This window comes from Xenopus laevis, chromosome 9_10S (assembly GCF_017654675.1).
Source record: "Xenopus laevis strain J_2021 chromosome 9_10S, Xenopus_laevis_v10.1, whole genome shotgun sequence".
NCBI classification, from domain to species: Eukaryota; Metazoa; Chordata; class Amphibia; order Anura; family Pipidae; genus Xenopus; species Xenopus laevis.
In genome coordinates, this window is record NC_054388.1 from 2,716,180 (window position 1) to 2,733,973 (window position 17,794).

A 17,794-nucleotide genomic window follows, 5' to 3' on the forward strand; every position below is an offset into this window, starting at 1 on the left:
AATTCCCGAATGGACCTTGTTTATAAAGGAAAAAGGTCGAAAAAATAGGGTCGAGCCAACTTCGGAGTTTTTTGCGCCGGAACCCCATAAATATCGGTACGGACATCAGTGCAGACACTGGGACCTTCCCCATTGACTTATAAAGGACCTCGAGAGCTTTTAGAAGCAGAGGTTTCGGATTCAACGTTTTTAAACCATCGGACTAATAAATCTCGGAAAATTCGTTGTTTTTTCTTTTGCTCGGAAAACTACGAATTATTCGGGGTTGGGATATTTGGACCTTGATTAATAACCACCCATAATGTCCCATAATTGGGTGAGCAGGAGGGCCCACTGGGAGTTTCCCTGGTACCCTGGTGGGACAGAAACTGGCAGGGGTTCAGTGTATTGGATTCTGGTTATTAACCCGCATGGGGCCCTCTAGTTAAGGTGGGTGCACCTCTTTGCCGTTGGATTGTGAAATGTGTAACAGAACTTCCCTGGGTCCAGCAGCTTAATTATCTGTGTTATTGCTATTGGCAGATATATTATAGATATTGGTGTATTACACATTGTTTCTGCTCATGCACCCTGGGATATTTTCCTCCTGGGCGACAGAGCCGGGATTTGCAGCCACTTACAGTTTACCATAGAGCCAACAAGAGGCTGCGGAATATTGATCGTCATCCAAGCAGGGGAAGGCAGTGGAGTGTGCCAAATGGAGATGCTATTTACACTCTCAGTCTCTCGTCCCTCCAGCTGAGACACATGCCTTGTATCCCAGGGGGGGCGCACGCTTTCCTCGCCTGGATGCGCCACCCCAGAACTCTATTCTCTCCCTCTGACTCGGAGCAATTTAGGAGCAGGGACACATGAAAGAAAACAATTGCCAGGAATTCAGTTCAATATGGGCAGAAAAAGCTTTAAATGTCAGTGCTCCCTGGGGTGCGGTACTTGAGTGTAAGCTCCTCAGTCCCCGGGGTGATGGTTGGCTCTTATTTCTACAGATATTTCTCCAGTTTGAAAAATATTATTTCTGATATTTGTATCCTGAAAACAATTACAATTGATGGGATTGGGAAAGGCACTGAGACGCTTGCAATTTCTGGTGGAAACAAGTGCTTCCATGTGGCCGAGCAATGACCGTGTATCTTGCCTTAGGCAACCTGATTCTTATCCAAATGAATGGGAAGCGACTGTCAGTGGTCAAGGGGATTTGGATCAGCACAGGATAAATAAAAAAGCCTTGTGTGCCCTCCACCAAGGGCATAACTACAGAAGAACTGTGCAACTGCTGGGGGACCCAACGGGGCACTAACTCATTAGAGGTTTCAGCATATGAATAATGTCCGATTCCCAATAGGGACCCTAAAATGATTTTGCTGTAGGGTCCTCCTGCCTTAGGGTGGAATGGAGAGGACTTTCTTGTAGCGGAAAAAAACCTACAGTCTGCCTGGGTGCTGGTCAACAACCAGTATGTATACAACTACCAACAGACCACACTCCAAGGAGTTTGTTGATGAAAATAAAGTGATTTATTTCAACGTTTCAGCTCTTTTACTTGGGCCATCATATAATCATACCAACAACCAGAAACTGGTCAGTTACTTAAAGGGATCCTGTCATCGGAAAACATGTTTTTTTCAAAACACATCAGTTAATAGTGCTACTCCAGCAGAATTCTGCACTGAAATCCATTTCTCAAAAGAGCAAACTGATTTTTTTATATTCAATTTTGAAATCTGACATGGGGCTAGACATATTGTCAATTTCCCAGCTGCCCCTGGTCATGTGACTTGTGCCTGCACTTTAGGAGAGAAATGCTTTCTGGCAGGATGCTGTTTTTCCTTCTCATTGTAACTGAATGTGTCTCAGTGGGACCTGGATTTTACTATTGAGTGTTGTTCTTAGATCTACCAGGCAGCTGTTATCTTGTGTTAGGGAGCTGCTATCTGGTTACCTTCCCATTGTTCTTTTGTTTTTGTTTGGCTGCTGGGGGGAAAAGGGAGGGGGTGATATCACTTCAACTTGCAGTACAGCAGTAAAGAGTGATTGAAGTTTATCAGAGCACAAGTCGCATGACTTGGGGCAGCTGGGAAATTGACAATATGTCTAACCCCATGTCAGATTTCAAAATGGAATATAAAAAAATCTGTTTGCTCTTTTGAGAAATGGATTTCAGTGCAGAATTCTGCTGGAGCAGCACTATTAACTGATTCATTTTGAAAAAAAAAATTTTCCCATGACAGTATCCCTTTAAAGGATCCAATCCCTGTGCTTGGTTGCTTGCCAGTGACTGTACAATTTCAATCGAATACTGCAAAATGTGACTTTTACATTGTGAATAAGTGAACTGCTATACTTGGAAGGGATCTCTTTGCTGCCTTAAACCTACAATTAGTTGATGGTCTCATTACTACAACACCAGTGCCCGCCACACAGCCAGTGTCTAAAATTGCACCACAAAGCAACACTTCACTGGGTTGTGCAAAGACCAGATGTAAAACCAGTACCATTCCCTGATTCAGCATGGGAAAAACTTGCTATTGATAGTGTCGGTCCTTTTGCAGATGCTCCTATAGACTGTAGATTTGCTATAACCTTGATAGACTATTACAGTAAATGGACAGAAATTGCATTTGTTTCTCATATAACATCAGCTACAGTAATAACATTTCTGTCTACAGTCTTCAGCAGAGAAGGTAATCCAAAGGAGTTAATATCAGACAACGGACCACAGTTTGTCTCATCTGAGTTTGAATCCTTTCTGAGAGAGAGGAATATTGTGCATAGGAAATTTTCAGTGTATTACCCACAAGCAAATGGAGAAGTCAAGTGATTCAACAGAAGTCAGACAGCAAATCGTACTGGGAAATCTTGGAAGTATTTACAACAGAGTTCCTACATAACTACAGAGCAACGTGCCATGCAACAACTCAATTATCTCCAGCTGAATTATTACATGGCAGACAGATGCGCACTAGGTTTCATGTTGCAGAAATCAAACTTCCACAAAATACTGTGCCTACAAAATCATCTACTGCTGATATTGTGAAGCCAAATGCAAGGCTTATACGGACAGAAAACGTGGTGCAAGAGAAGTGCACTTTCAGCCAAGATCTTTAGTCGGAATTAAGAAACCAGGAATACTGAAACAAGGACAATCTAAATTTACTACTCCGCTTGAAGTGAGACACCAGCGAGGACCATACACATATGAACTGTCTGATGGACGCATATGGAATGGAAGTCGTCTTGCTCCTGTTAGATTTGACTGTGGAGAAGCTCCATTTGATGAAGGACATTTTCCTACTTCTGATGCCAATAGCAATAGGCCTGAAGAAAGTGAACCTATAAGACGTACTGAGAGAATCAGAAAACTACCTGCATGGACCCAGGACTATGTGATGTGAATCATGTATATTATTGTTTTAAGATGCATTGTTGTTGTTTATTACATTTGCCCAAATGAATTTCCTACTATAGGGGGAATATGTGGTGTTTATACAAATGGCCTGTAGATGTCACTGTGCTCAGACTTATACTGTGCATACTTCCGGACAGTTTAAAAGTTACTGTTGTTTAATACCTGCATGAGCCTGCTAATAAAGCACTGTTATACTCTACTCATCCTCGGCTACCAAAACATAACAGCCTCGTATGTGGCTGCTTTTTCAGGAAGGCAATTATTATTATTATTATTAACACATATTTTTAGAGTGCCCACATATTCCATAGCGCTGTACAATAAATGGGTTTATACAAAGAATATACAGAATGACATCGATAGCGACCAGTAATTGATACAAAAGGTGAAGACTAAAGCTGCTAATAGCCAATGATTACATGAGTATGAGTGCCCACTCCCTTTTATCTATGTTTATGCAATGTCAGTGCCACGGGGCATGTCCTCCTCCCTCCGGTGCTTGTTGAGATTCGGCACTTTATAACTGTATATATTATTTATAGGACTGTCTGTACTATTAATGTACAGTGAACATATAAAGGAAGCAGACCCCATGGTTGCAGGGGCCAGTGGCAGAACTATAAAGGAAGCAGACCCCGTTAAACCCGGACCCGCAACATGCACCCGGACCGGCATCCCGCATACTTACCCGCTTGGACCCGCTACCCTAACCGCTGACCATCAAGAAACAGGAAGTGCTGTCATTGTAAACCGGAAGTGACATCATTAGACGTAGTTCTCTATTGAGAAGACCCTAGGCAACCTGGCCGGGTACGGCGCCGGCTGAGCGCAGTTTCTGGCACGCATGTGCGAAAGTGCGCTCTGGCGCGCATGCGCGAAAGTGTGCATTAGTGCACATGCGCAAAACTTTGTGCACACATGCGCAATTCCAAAAATATACGCGTGCAAGTCGGGGAGAGACGGGAACGGACAATGGGGTAGGCGTCAGAGCAGGTACGTGCCTGGCGCCCCCCCAGCTTTGCGCCCCAAGGCACGTGCCTACTCTGCCTACCCCTAGTTCCGGCCCTGCCGACCGGCAAACCCAGAGAATCGCCGACCCGCATCTATACCCGTTCCAGAAACTTCTACCTGCAACCCGCAAGGTACCACAGGTTTTTGCGGGTAACCCTCGGGGACCTGCGGTTACCCGACCCGCTGCAGGACTCTAATCTAGGAGAGCAAAAGGGCATTCTCACCATATGTCACCCTAAATTGCCTTTAGGCTGAGCCCCCCCAGTGGTACCCATTACTTTAAAGGACAGTCAGACCTCCCTCTGCCTCATTAACAATATGCCCCCATAGCTCAAACCGAAAACAGTCATTATTTTCCTTATGCCGCTTTTAACACAGATTTAAAGAGTCTTTTGTGGCGTTTAGCTGCGCCGCTTACTGTCATTATTTATTTCCCTGTCACCGTGCGGCCTGTTCCGAACAACGGGAGGCCTCGGGATTCCTGATATTTAATCATTTTCTCTTGCCATAACCAGTGCAGCCTGGGAGAAAGCTCTTCGGATAAATCCTGATTAGGCTGCTGAATTTTCTGACAGGGAGGAAGTTTTATTTGTATTGTGCGGATGTGGGGAAATGAGCTTTGCTTCCCATTAATAAAGGAATTGTTATAAATGACATTTTAGAACATCATAAAAGGACCTTCAACGTCACATGTGGGAGAAAAGATGATTGTTTTGTGGATTATTTAGGAATCCCAGGCCAAGTGCCGTCTTATTGACTAGAGATGCACTGAATCCATTATGTTGGATTCGGCCAAACCCCCGAATCCTTTGAGAAAGATTCGGCCAAATACCGAACCAAATCCTAATTTGCATATGCAAATTAGGGGTGGGAAGGGGAAAACATTTTTTACTTTTTTTCGACGGAATACTTATCCTGCTGAAAAAGGTTGAATCATGGCCGAATCCCGAACCAAATCCTGGATTGGGTGCATCCCTATTATTGACTGACCTGCTGGCACTGGCCCCTCGCCCACCTGCTCTTCAGATCTAGTGTTTAGTCTAAATGTCGGATTGGCATAACAGGGCCTGAGACGGGGGCCACCAAAAAATACTGACCAACAGCACATCAAGCCCCCCCATCACCAAGCTCCACTTTGTAGCTCACACCAATGTGCCCAGGGAGGTGGCACCCAACTGCTGCCCATAGTATACAGATGTATCTATTTCCAGATGACATTTCCTTTCTACCTGGGACATTTATTTGCTTTGAGATTTCTGGGCTCTTCAGATAACAAGGAAGGTTTCTATGTCTCTTTGTACAGACATTCCGTGCCAGGACTCAGCAGACGAGAAGCTGAATTGTGCCCTGAACCAGCCTCATAAGCCTTGGACACGTCTTTCGTGCTCAGCTCACACGCACCATGCAAAGTCCCTGCTGTTCAAGGGATCAGTAATGTTTTTTAAGGGTCACCGATCGCAAGATCCAAACTGCACTAATGGACGTGGCAAGATATTTCTCTTGAGAGCCAGATCTAAGCAGGAGAATGCAGTGCCCTTGCCCGGGGTTATAACTCGTATCCTTTCTCTGTGCTGCTCTTGGATAAATAACATGGGTGAGTGTTGGGTGCAGCCAACCTACATGGGCTCCTTTACTAAGGGGGGGCAGACTCCAAAAAAACTGGTGCCCATAATATACACTCCTTGCGGGTGTCATGGGCAATTTGCAGTTTAGTGCAGACATGCAATGGGACCATGGATGTGTATCTTCAGGTGTTGGCAAGTACGGGGCACATCTTAAACTAAATTAAAGGACAAGGCCCCAAAAATGCCAAAAAAATGTTCCAGGCCCGGATACTTTTTGTCTCAGTGTTGCACAGCAGTGCCCCAGCAGCTTCCTCTACTCCCTGGTGTAGTGCAAATGCATACCTCCCAACTGTCCCTTTTTTGGAGGGACAGTCCCTCTTTTGACAGCTCAACCCACAGTCCCTCATTTGTACTGGAAAGTCCCTCTTTTCTCTGCACTGAACAGCCAGAAAAAGAAACAAAGTTTCTCACTTAATTGTCTTTTAGCAGAGAGCCCAGAACAGCTAACAGGTGCAAATAAGATACTTTGTAACAATTTTGAGACACAAAAACACATATTTTCAAACTTTCATAACCTGCCAAATTTTGTAAAACAAACATGGTAATTGGGGGGTGTGGCCACAGAAAGGGGCGTGGTCAAAAATGCTGCGCTACATGCGGAAAAATTTTTTGTCGCTCTTTTTACTTCCAAAATGTTGGGAGGTATGCAAATGCTCATAAGATGCTGGAGCACTGGATAAGTATGGTGAAATTGCAACACTTACCTGGAAAAAAAAGTACCCAGGGTCTGAATGAATCAATGAAAATATCTAGGGGTGCACACTGGTGATTTGTGGCTTGGAACTAGGGACGCACTGAATCCAGGATTCGGTTCTGGCCTTTTTCAGCAGGATTCGGATTTGGCCGAATCTTTCTGCCCAGCCGAACTGAATTCGAATTCTAATTTGCATATGCAAATTAGGGACGGGGAGGGAAATTGTGTGACTGTTTGTCACAAAACAAGGAAGTAAAAAATGTTTTCCCCTTCCCATACCTCCCAAAATTTTGGAAACAGAGGGACAAAAAGATTTGCCGCACGGAGCCGGGGTGACATTTTTGTGGCCACACTCCCTAATTACCATGTCAATTTTACAAAATTTGGCAGGTTATGAAATTTGAACACTTTTCTATGGTTTTTATATGTTATATGTTCTCATCTTATCTAAAACTGTTACAAAAGTATATTAAGTATGTATTCGGGGCTCTCTGCCAAGAGCCAATTAAGTTAGAAACTCTGTATCTTTTTCTGGCTGTTCAGTGCAGCAGATCAAAGAGAAACTCGGGAAATATCAGTACAAATGCGGGTTGAGCTGTCAAAAGCGGGACTGTCCTGCTGAAAACAGGACAGTTGGGAGGTATGTCCTTTCCACTCCTAATTTGCATATGCAAATTCGGATTCTGTTCGGTATTCGGATGAATCTTTCGCGAAAGGATTTAGAAATTTAGAAGTTACCTCACATGGAAACGTCGGAAAAAGAAGCGCTCCGAGTGTCATCCCGCAGGTGATTTACATTCTAGCCGGCGGGGAGGCAGTTCGGGGAGATTAGTCGCCCGAAGAAGAGGCGATTTGTGGTTGGGCGACTACATCTTCTCGTCTGTCTCTGCCCTTAATGATATTTTGTCTTCTTCCAATGTAAATAATCACATTTGTGCTGGGAAGAGACTCGTTAGAATAAACCGATGTTTCTATTCCCTGTTGTTCAGCTGGACGCGACTTCTGACTCACGCTCTGATTTTAGCTCAGACAATCTTGCAGTTCTCCCACTAGAGAAAATTACCCTCAATTTCATGAAAATAAACCCTGCTGCAAGAAAATAGCTTTAACGCTTTCGGACATTTTTTGGGTTGATCAATGTCTCATATTTATCAGACGCTGGAAAGGCGTCAAACGGATTACAATGGCTCCTTCTAAGCAACTTTTCAATTTTTTTACTATATTTTTTTATAGCTTTTGAATTGTTTCCAGCTTTCAAATGGGGGTCGCTGACCCCATCTAAAAACAAATGTCCTGTAAGGCTACAAATGTATTGTTATTGCTACTTTTTATTCCTCATCTTTCTGTTCAGGCCTCTCCTATTCATATTCCCGTCTCTTATTCAAATCAATGCATGGTTGCTAGGGGGATTTGGGCCTTAGCAACCAGCTACCTGCTGAAATCTTTCATCTTTCCATTCAGGCCTCTCCTATTCATATTCCCGTCTCTTATTCACATCAGTGTATGGTTGCTAGGGGGATTTGGATTATTTCGGAATCATTGTGACATTAACACCTTGTCCTAAGCAGCCCAACATGTGCCATAGGCAGGTACAAGATACAGCTCTGCCCTCTGCTGCCGCCATCAGGAAAGATTTGGGCACTGCAGGAGTGAAAATATCGGAATTTTGCTGCATTCTGCTCTGATCTCTGTGCCTGGAAATACTCCCAGAGTTAAAATGTAGTATGTTATAGATGTACAATTCCAAGCAGCTTTACAAAGCTTTACAATTGGTCTTCATTATTTATTTTTTAAAGTTTTTAAATGATTTGCCTTCTTTTCATTCTTTCCAGCTTTCCAATGGGGGGGGGTCACTGACCCCATCTAAAAAACGAATGCTCTGTAAGGGCAGAGACAAACGTGGAGATTTGGGGAGATTTAATCGCCCGGCATCTCCTCTTCTTCGGGCGACTAATCTCCCCAAACTGCCTTCCAACCAGCTAGAATCGAAATCAGAAAGCAGAGGTCAGTAATTAGCAGAGGTCAGTAATTAGCAGAGGTCGGTAATTAACAGAGGTCAGTAATTAGCAGAGGTCAGTAATTAACAGAGGTCAGTAATTAGCAGAGGTCATTAATTAGCAGAGGTTGGTAATTAGCAGAGGTCAGTTATTAGCAGAGTAATTAACAGAGGTCAGTAATTAGCAGAGGTCAGTAATTAACAGAGGTCAGTAATTAGCAGAGGTCAGTAATTACCAGAGGTCAGTTATTAGCAGAGTAATTAACAGAGGTCAGTAATTAGCAGAGGACAGTAATTAGCAGAAGTCAGTAATTAACAGAGGTCAGTAATTGGCAGAGGTCAATAATTAGCAGAGGTCAGTAATAAGCAGAGGTCAGTAATTAGCAGAGGTCAATCATTAGTAGAGGTCAGTAATTAGCAGAGTAATTAACAGAGGTCAGTAATTAGCAGAGGTCAGTAATTAACAGAGGTCAGTAATTAGCAGTGGTCAGTAATTAGCAGAGGTCAGTAATTAACAGAGTAATTAACAGAGGTCAGTAATTAGCAGAGGTCAGTAATTGGCAGATTAACAGAGGTCAGTAATTAACAGAGGTGAGTAATAAGCAGAGGTCAGTAATTAGCAGAGTAATTAACAGAGGTCAGTAATTAACAGAGGTCAGTAATTAGTAGAGGTCAGTAATTAGCAGAGGTCAATAATTAGCAGAGGTCGGTAATTAGCAGAGGTCTGTAATTAACAGAGGTCAGTAATTAGCAGAGGTCAATAATTAACAGAGGTCAGTAATTAGCAGAGGTCAGTATTTAGCAGAGGTCGGTAATTAGCAGACATCAGTAATTAGCAGAATAATTAACAGAGGTCAGTAATTAGCAGAGGTCAGTAATTAACAGAGGTCAGTAATTAGCAGAGGTCAGTAATTAGCAGAGGTCAGTAATTAGCAGAGGTCAATAATTAGCAGAGTTCAGTAATTAACAGAGGTCTCATTAGCAGAGGTCTCATTAGGTGCCAGGGGGGAGGTGGGGGAGGGCAGGACATTTATCACATAAGGGCTTATTTTACTCAGGAATCATTTATTTATGGCCTAAATAAAGTACAAGTGTATTTATCCATTAGAATGAGTGTAACCCCAAAAATAAACAAGGTGTTGCTTTCAACTCTCCAATATTCATCAATCAGACCTTAACGTTTATTTGTCCCTGTAATTGCTAATGAAAGTCAGATTAGTCCCTCTCTGCACTTCTGCTTCTGACTCTTGAGAAAAAGTAGCCAAGACTCCAATTCCCACAATGCTTTGCACACTTCTTCCTAGGCTGTTAAAAAAAACAGCTGGCTTCAGCTACATTGTATAAGAGTCAGAACCAGCAGTACAGAGAAGAGAAACAGACAAAATACTGCTCTTGATATTGTCTAGGCTTCTGCTACATTGTATAAGAGTCAGAGCCAGCAGTGCAGAGAAGAGAAACGGAACAAATACTGCTCTTGATATTGTCTAAGCTTCTGCTACATTGTTTAAGAGTCAGAACCAGCAGTGGAGAGAAGAGAAACAACCCAATACTGTTCTTGATATCGTTTAGGTGTCTGCTACATTGTATAAAGAGTCAGAACTAGCAGTGCAGAAAATTAAGGCCAAACACCTAGGGGGTATAGCTCAGGGGTAGAGCATTCGACTGCAGATCGAGAGGTCCCTGGTTCAAATCCGGGTGCCCCCTTCACTGATTTTTTTTTTTTTTTTCATGGAATTTCAGTGTAAAATATATTGAAAAAAGAATACGACTACTACAGAAAATACTGTGAGGAAAGGAGAGTATAACATGTGCTGTGGGCATGAAACTCCTTCTTGGATCTGTCTAATGTATCTGCCAGTACAGGGAGAGAATTCCCTTGCACCCTCTTAAAGGGAAAACAAGTTTTTCAAAACGCATCAGTTAATAGAGCTGCCCCAGCAGAATTCTGCACTGAAATCCGCTTTTCAAAAGAGCAAACAGATTTTTTTATATTTCATTTTGATATATCACATGGGGCTAGACATATTGTCAGTTTCCCAAGTGTCCCCAGTCACGTGACTTGTGCTCTGATAAACTTTGGGGCATTTGGACTCCTGCCGTTGACCCCCCCCCCAAGCACAGCAGCGGTCAGAACACCAAGTGTGACATTAGCCTAGGCCTAAAGGCATGGAAACAATGGCTTTCTCTAATTAGGAGCTTTCTGAATAAAGGATCCCATAACTAGTTTACATTTCCATTAACTTGTAGTGGTAGAATGGCCTATTCTTGGCAACTCTTCCATTGGTCTTCATGGTGTTTGGTTTATTTCCCTTCCTTTACTTCCTCTTTCCAGATATCAAATAGGGGTCGCTGACCCCTGCAGCCAAAAAACAATTGTGAGGCTGCAGTTGTATTGTTACTTTTTCCCCCTGATCATTATATTTAGGCCTGTCCTATTCATTTCCCAGTCTCTTATTCACACTGCTGTCTGGTTGCTAGCGAACCTTGGACCTTAGCAACCAGATAGCTAATGAAATTTCACACAGGAGAATGGCATGGTAGGGGACTTAACTCTTCTGCCTGCCCCCCTTATCTCTTATTGTGTAAGTTTGGAGGAAGAGGAAGGTTTATTGTTTTTTGAGAGTGGTGCCATTGTGACGTCACTGCCCTTCACTCCCATCACTTTGCCTTGGGCACCCATTTCTTTTGGGAAAAAGAGAGAGAGGCTGATCCGATCTCCAGCGCTGCGTGGGCTCTTTAACCAACAGAGATATTTGCGCATGTGATTTAAAAGAAACAAATAGGGATGTGGAATGGAAAACAGCCCCACGGAGACTTGGATAGAGGAAAGTAAACAAACCTGTTTTACATTGTCTCGTTTTGCACATGAAAACAACCTACAGCCGTGGGGGTATAGCTCAGTGGTAGAGCATTCGACTGCAGATCGAGAGGTCCCTGGTTCAAATCCGGGTGCCCCCTTCATGGTGCTCATTTCAGTAGATTGAGTATAGTACTATACAATTGCAGAAAAATAACTAAAGAAAACAAAGAATAACATATGGTGGGACAGAAATAACTCACAAATCCTCACTGTTAAAGATCATTTCAGTATCCCTGTAACTTTTTTATACTTCCTAAAAAGCCATCCGACCCTTTTTTGAAGCAATCTAATGTCTCCATCAGAGGATCTGAGAGGCCCTTGCACCCTCTTAGAGAGTTTATTACATGGTCCCTGTATCTATTTATATCAGGGCCATTATCAGGGGGGCACAATGGTGACTGTTCTTCCAAGGCCCAGGCAATTTTGGGTTCTAAGGGGGCACAGGCAGTACTGCAGGAGAAGGAATGGAAAAAAAACAAAGAAGCTGTGATGGAAAAGAAGAAGAGACCATAATGAAAAAGAACGAAGAAGTTGCAACAGAAATGAACGAAGAAGCCTCAATGGAAAAGAACAAAGAAGTCATGACGGAAAAGAACGAAGAAGCCACAATGGAAAAGAACGAAGAAGCCACAAGGAAAAGAACGAAGAAGCTATGATGGAAAAGAACAAAGAAGTCGTGATGGAAAAGAACGAAGAAGCCGCAATGGAAAAGAACGAAGAAGTCGCGACGGAAAAAAACGAAGAAGCCACAATGGAAAAGAACAAAGAAGTCGCGACGGAAAAGAACGAAGAGGCCACTATGGAAAAGAACGAAGAGGCCTCAATAGAAAAGAACAAAGAGGCTGCAATGGAAAAGAACGAGGAAGTCGCGACGGAAAAAAACGAAGAAGCCACAATGGAAGAGAACAAAGAAGTCGCGACGGAAAAGAACAAAGAAGCCGCAATGGAAAAGAACGAAGAGGCCACTATGGAAAAGAACGAAGAGGCCTCAATAGAAAAGAACAAAGAGGCTGCAATGGAAAAGAACGAGGAAGTCGCAACGGAAAAGAATGAAGAAGCCGCAATGGAAGAGAACGAAGAAGCTGCGATGTAAAAGAATGAAGAAGCCACAATGGGAAAGAAAGAAGAAGCTGTAACGGAAAAGAATGAAGAAGTCCACTCCAGAGATTAACAAAGAAGTGGCAACGGAGAAGAACAAAGACGGTGGGACGGAAAAGAACAAGGAAGACCAATCACCAAGCAAATGGCGGCCCTGATTTATATTATGCATAGTGATCATTATTTGTTGCTTGGGCATTAAGTGGTTAAAGCAAGGCATCTCCCAGCATCCCTGTGCTGATCCCTAGTTATTATGTGGCTGAATATCATTTCCATAGGTTGGTCGGCCAAAGGGGAACATGACAAGTGAAGGCGACCGATTTGTACTGAAATTAGCACTAAATTATGTGCATTTGCAACACAGTAAATCCACCAGCGGGTTCCCATTCATTGCAAGGAGGGGGCATATTTTAGGCACTGAAAACACTTTTATAATAAATAATTGTCCTTCTAGGCAACTTTCCAATATCCATTCGCTAACGGCTTCCAGTGGTTTTAGAGCCAATTGTAAAAGTTATTGCTAGTGAATTATTGTTTCTTCCTTTAGTCTCTTCTCAGGTTCTGACTCTGGAAACAATGTAGCAGAAGTCAGTTCTCTTCCAGGGCTTCCACTGCCTGGTTGCTAGTATATATAGGACCCTAGCAACCACAAAGCTGATGCCATCCCATGGCCCCTTGGTCCGGAGAGCCTGAGCAACAGAGATGTTTGCGTATGTGATTAAAGCAAACAATTAGGGCTGTGGTGTGGGAAACAGGGAAGGCAAACAAATGTGCTTTACACAGCAAAAACCTACACATGCACAAGGGGGTATAGCTCAGTGGTAGAGCATTCGACTGCAGATCGAGAGGTCCCTGGTTCAAATCCGGGTGCCCCCTTCATGGTGCCATTTTTAAGGGATTTCGATGTGATGAGGAAAGCAAAGAATTTCTTATGTTTGTTGGTGATAAACAAATATTACTTAATACTTGGAACTAGAGGAAAGCAAAAGGGGGCACATAACTCTTTCGCTGCCTACCCCTGTGCCCTCATTTCTTATCCAATGTCAATGTGGGTTGGCGGGTGCACAAGGTGGGGAGCAGAGAGATGGTCGGCTTGGCCATACTCTGTTTGAAATGGCCTTTGAGATTTACCAGAGGGTCTCCCAGTGGGTCCAACTCAATGGCATTTATAGTCAGCCCTTTCTTATTTCTACCCAAGGCTGTAGTTACCATATAGGCACCCTGGGGGTCAGCCTTTGATGCTCTTCTGCTTAGGAAAGATGTGAGAAAGGTTTCTAATTTTATTCCTAAGCAGAAGAACATCAGCCTCTTTCTTTCTCCTGACAACTTCCTTGACTACTTGCTGGTCAGACTGGTGGGAAACTGACCAGCAGGTGGTGCTGTTGTAACTAAATTCATTCATATTAACAGTACATGTATCCCTTAATATCTTGGAATTAAAAGAAAATAAATAATGAATGTACATTGCAAAAGTGCTTAGAATAGCCCCCTCCTCAATTTTACATTCACTTATTTTAAAGGTTTACTTATCCTTTAAGGAGAGCCCATAGGCTTTCTACCCCAAGCAAACCCTTTCCCCACCCCTTAGTCAATGCCCCTGCCCCACCCCCCCTCACCATTTGGGAAGTTCTGGCCCCGGACGATAAATGGGATGGAAATGAGCCGAGCGCATTGTTTAATTGGATTTACTGTAAGACAAAGCCTCTGAGAGATCTGCGCATCTGCATGGGGGGCATCATTATCTTTCAGGAGGAGACCTGGGGGCTCACTATGAATTCCTTTTCCATCAGCAGAGAATTCATTGACAGTATCCCCCCCAGTACAAACAGATCACTCATCCTCCTCCTCACCCCAGGGGGGCTTCACAGCTGGAGGCACCTAATTGGCAATTAACAGACAAATGCTAAATTATAAATACATTAAGTCCATAGAACTCCACTTATTACGCTTTAGGGTCTGGCCACACGAGCAGATTTGGGGAGATTAATCGCCCCAGCACACGTGGTGCTTCGCTTTCCGAAGTTGCCTCACGATGAAACTTTGGGCGACTTCGGAAAATGAAGTGGCGCGTGTGTATTGGCGCAGGCGATTTTATTTTTAGCCGGCAGAGGGCAGGGGGAAGGCAGTTCGGGAGATAGTCGCCCCGAAGAAGAGGAGGAGATTTGTTGCTGGGACGACAAATCTCCCCGAATCTGCTCATGTGGCCTGACCCTTAAGGGCAGAGACAAGCGGTCAAATTCGGGGAGATTAGTCACCCGGCGACAAATCTCCTCTTCTTCGGGGCGACTAATCTCCCCGAACTGCCATCCTGTCGGCTAGAATAAAAATTGCCGGCGGGATGGCACTTGGAGCGCTTCATTTTCTGAAGTCGCCCGAAGTTTCCTTGTGAGGCAACTTCGGAAAACGAAGCGCTGCGATTCCCATCCCGCCTGTGATTTACATTCTAGCCGGAGGCAGTTTGGGGAGATTAGTTCCCCCGAAGAAGAGGTGATTTGTCGTTGGGGCGACCAATCTCCCCAAATCTGCTCATGTGACCTGACCCTTAAGGGCAGAGACAAGCGGCCAAATTCGGGGAGATAAGTCACCTGGCGACAAATCTCCTCTTCTTCAGGGCGACTAATCTCCCCGAACTGCCATCTCCTGCCTTCCCGTCGCCTAGAATAAAAATTTCCGGTGGGATGGCACTCGGAGCGCTTCATTTTCTAAAGTCGCCCGAAGTTTCCTTGTGAGGAAACTTCGTAAAATGAAGCGCTGCGATTCCCATCCCGCCTACGATTTACATTCTAGCCGGCAGTTTGGGGAGAGCCCTGAAGAAGAGGTGATTTGTCACTGGCGCGACTAATCTCTCCGAATCTGAGCGTGTGTCTCTGCCCTAAGGACGTGGCATTTTGGGTTTAGCCTTTGATCCACAGTCGCTAGTAAACACACAGCACAATATGATCAAAGACCACAGAAAGGGTTAAACGTCCAAAAGGGGGGCTTGATAGACTTTTGGCTTCCACAGGAGACCCCCTCTAACCTTCTGACTTTTGGAAGCAAACTTAAAAGCCGAGCGCCCCCCCCTGATTGATTTTGTTTAACTGACGTTATTTACAATAATTTGCAGATGAAACTACGAACTTGATCTTCAAAGGGAGAGATGGGGCAATTACCTCTTTCATTATGGGGCACTTTCCTCGCAATTACCTTCCAAACAAGACGTTTAGTGATTTATTACCCTGCTGTGATCACTTGTCACCGCCCATCTCATTAGTAACCGTGGGGGGAGGTAAATTAGTTGGGACATCATGGTCCAACTTTAGGAACCTTGTGCTTAATGTTCCACATTCCAGGGGCCTAAAAGCAAATAATTTCATACAATCCCGACAATAATGGACTGGACCAAACTGGACCGATCCAGTGACAGGAGTACGACGGGGGCCACATACACAGATCAAGAATTAATAAAACTGAACCTTACCTTAAAGGGAAACTATACCTTGGAATGAATACTGACCCAAGAGATAGATTGTATTGTAATAAGCAACCCTTCAAAGAATCTTACCAAATGTGCAAATATAAATATAGATATTTCCCTTTTACATCTATTTACATTGAGGCGCCATATTGTGATGGTCAGTTTCACTCACTGGTCACCTGACAGGAAACAACGCAGCTCTAACTGTAACAGGAAGAAGTTTGGGGAGTAAAAGACACAGCTCTGTCCATTCATTGGCTGATGTAACCTAGCATGCATGTGTGATCTTGGTTTGTGTGTGAGCACAGTGAACCGCATGAGCAAGGGGGAGGCCCTTACTATTTAAAGTGGTGCTTCACCTTTAAGTGACCTTTAAGTATATTAAAGAATGGCCAAGTCTTAGCAAATTTTTAATTGGTCTTCATTATTTATTTTTTATCGTTTTTTTTATTTGTCTTTTGCTTCTGACTCTTTCCAACTTTTAAACGGGGTCACTGACCCCATCTAAAAAAAACAAATGCTCCATAAGGCTACACATGTATTATTATTGCTGCTTTTTATTTATCTTTCTCCTATTCATATTCCAGTCTCTTATTTGGGCATGGTTGCTAGGAGAATTCAAAACCCTAGCAACCAGATGTCTGAAAAACTGGAGAGCAGCTGAATAAAAAAAATCGGAATAACTCGAAAAAAACCCACAATTAATAAATACTACTACTAATACTAAAAGATAATATAAATGTGAAGAATCCCTTTAAGAAAAAAACATGGCGGCTGAGATCAAAATCACACTTTCGAAAGCAAATAAGCCCTTGGTTATTGTAGCTGTTCACCAATCACTCATAGTGGCCACTACCCATTTAAAGGGGGTGGGTTACCTTTAAATTAAACTTTAGTCTATTATAGAATGGCTAATTCTAAGAACTTTTAAATTGGCTTCCATTATTTCTTTTTTTTTTTTTTTAAATATTTGTCTAAATCTTTCCAACTTTCAAACGGGGGTCACTGACCCCAAACTAAAAAAAAACAAATTCTCTGTAAGGCTAAACATTTTTGGTTATTGCTACTTTTTGTTACTCATTTTTTCTAGTCAGTCCTATTCACATTCCAGTCTCTTATTCAAAGCAACGCACGGTTGCTAGGGGGATTTGGACCCTAGCAACCAGATGGCTGAAACTGCAAACTGGAGAGCTGCTGAATAAAAAGCGAAATAACTCAAAAGCCACAGTTAATAAAAAATGAAAACCAATTGCAAATTGTCTCGGAATATCCCTCTCTATATCATACTAAAAGATAATATAAATGTTAACAAGCCCTTTAAGAAAAAAAACATGGCGGCTGAGCTCAAAATTGCACTTTCGAAAGCAAATAAGCCCTTGGTTATTGTAGCTGATCACTGATCCACAACGTCCACAACTTTTTAGGGTCCAAAGCCGATCCCCCAGAAACATATTATTATTATCATGTATTTTTAGAGCACCAACATATAGCGCAGCGCTGATTATCCAAATGACAGTTTGATTTGAAAATGGATTCTCATTCTAACATATTGTTTTGGGGTTTTTTTAAATTTTCTTTTATTCCTCGGCGAGATTTATTTAGGCTCCCTCTCCGGTGAGCGTCTGGCTGTACCGCAAGGAAAGAATT

At 43.1% G+C, this 17,794-nt stretch overlaps 3 non-coding genes across 3 annotated transcripts; all 3 read left to right on the plus strand.

Moving 5' to 3' along the window:
- The first annotated feature begins 10,364 nt into the window (after positions 1-10,364).
- Positions 10,365-10,436, plus strand: trnac-gca. Its single transcript has one exon. It is a non-coding gene; the product is annotated as a tRNA-Cys (tRNA).
- A 1,182-nt stretch (positions 10,437-11,618) lies between these two features.
- trnac-gca lies at positions 11,619-11,690 on the plus strand. Its single transcript has one exon. It is a non-coding gene; the product is annotated as a tRNA-Cys (tRNA).
- A 1,804-nt stretch (positions 11,691-13,494) lies between these two features.
- On the plus strand, positions 13,495-13,566 carry trnac-gca. Its single transcript has one exon. It is a non-coding gene; the product is annotated as a tRNA-Cys (tRNA).
- The last annotated feature ends 4,228 nt before the right edge of the window (positions 13,567-17,794 follow it).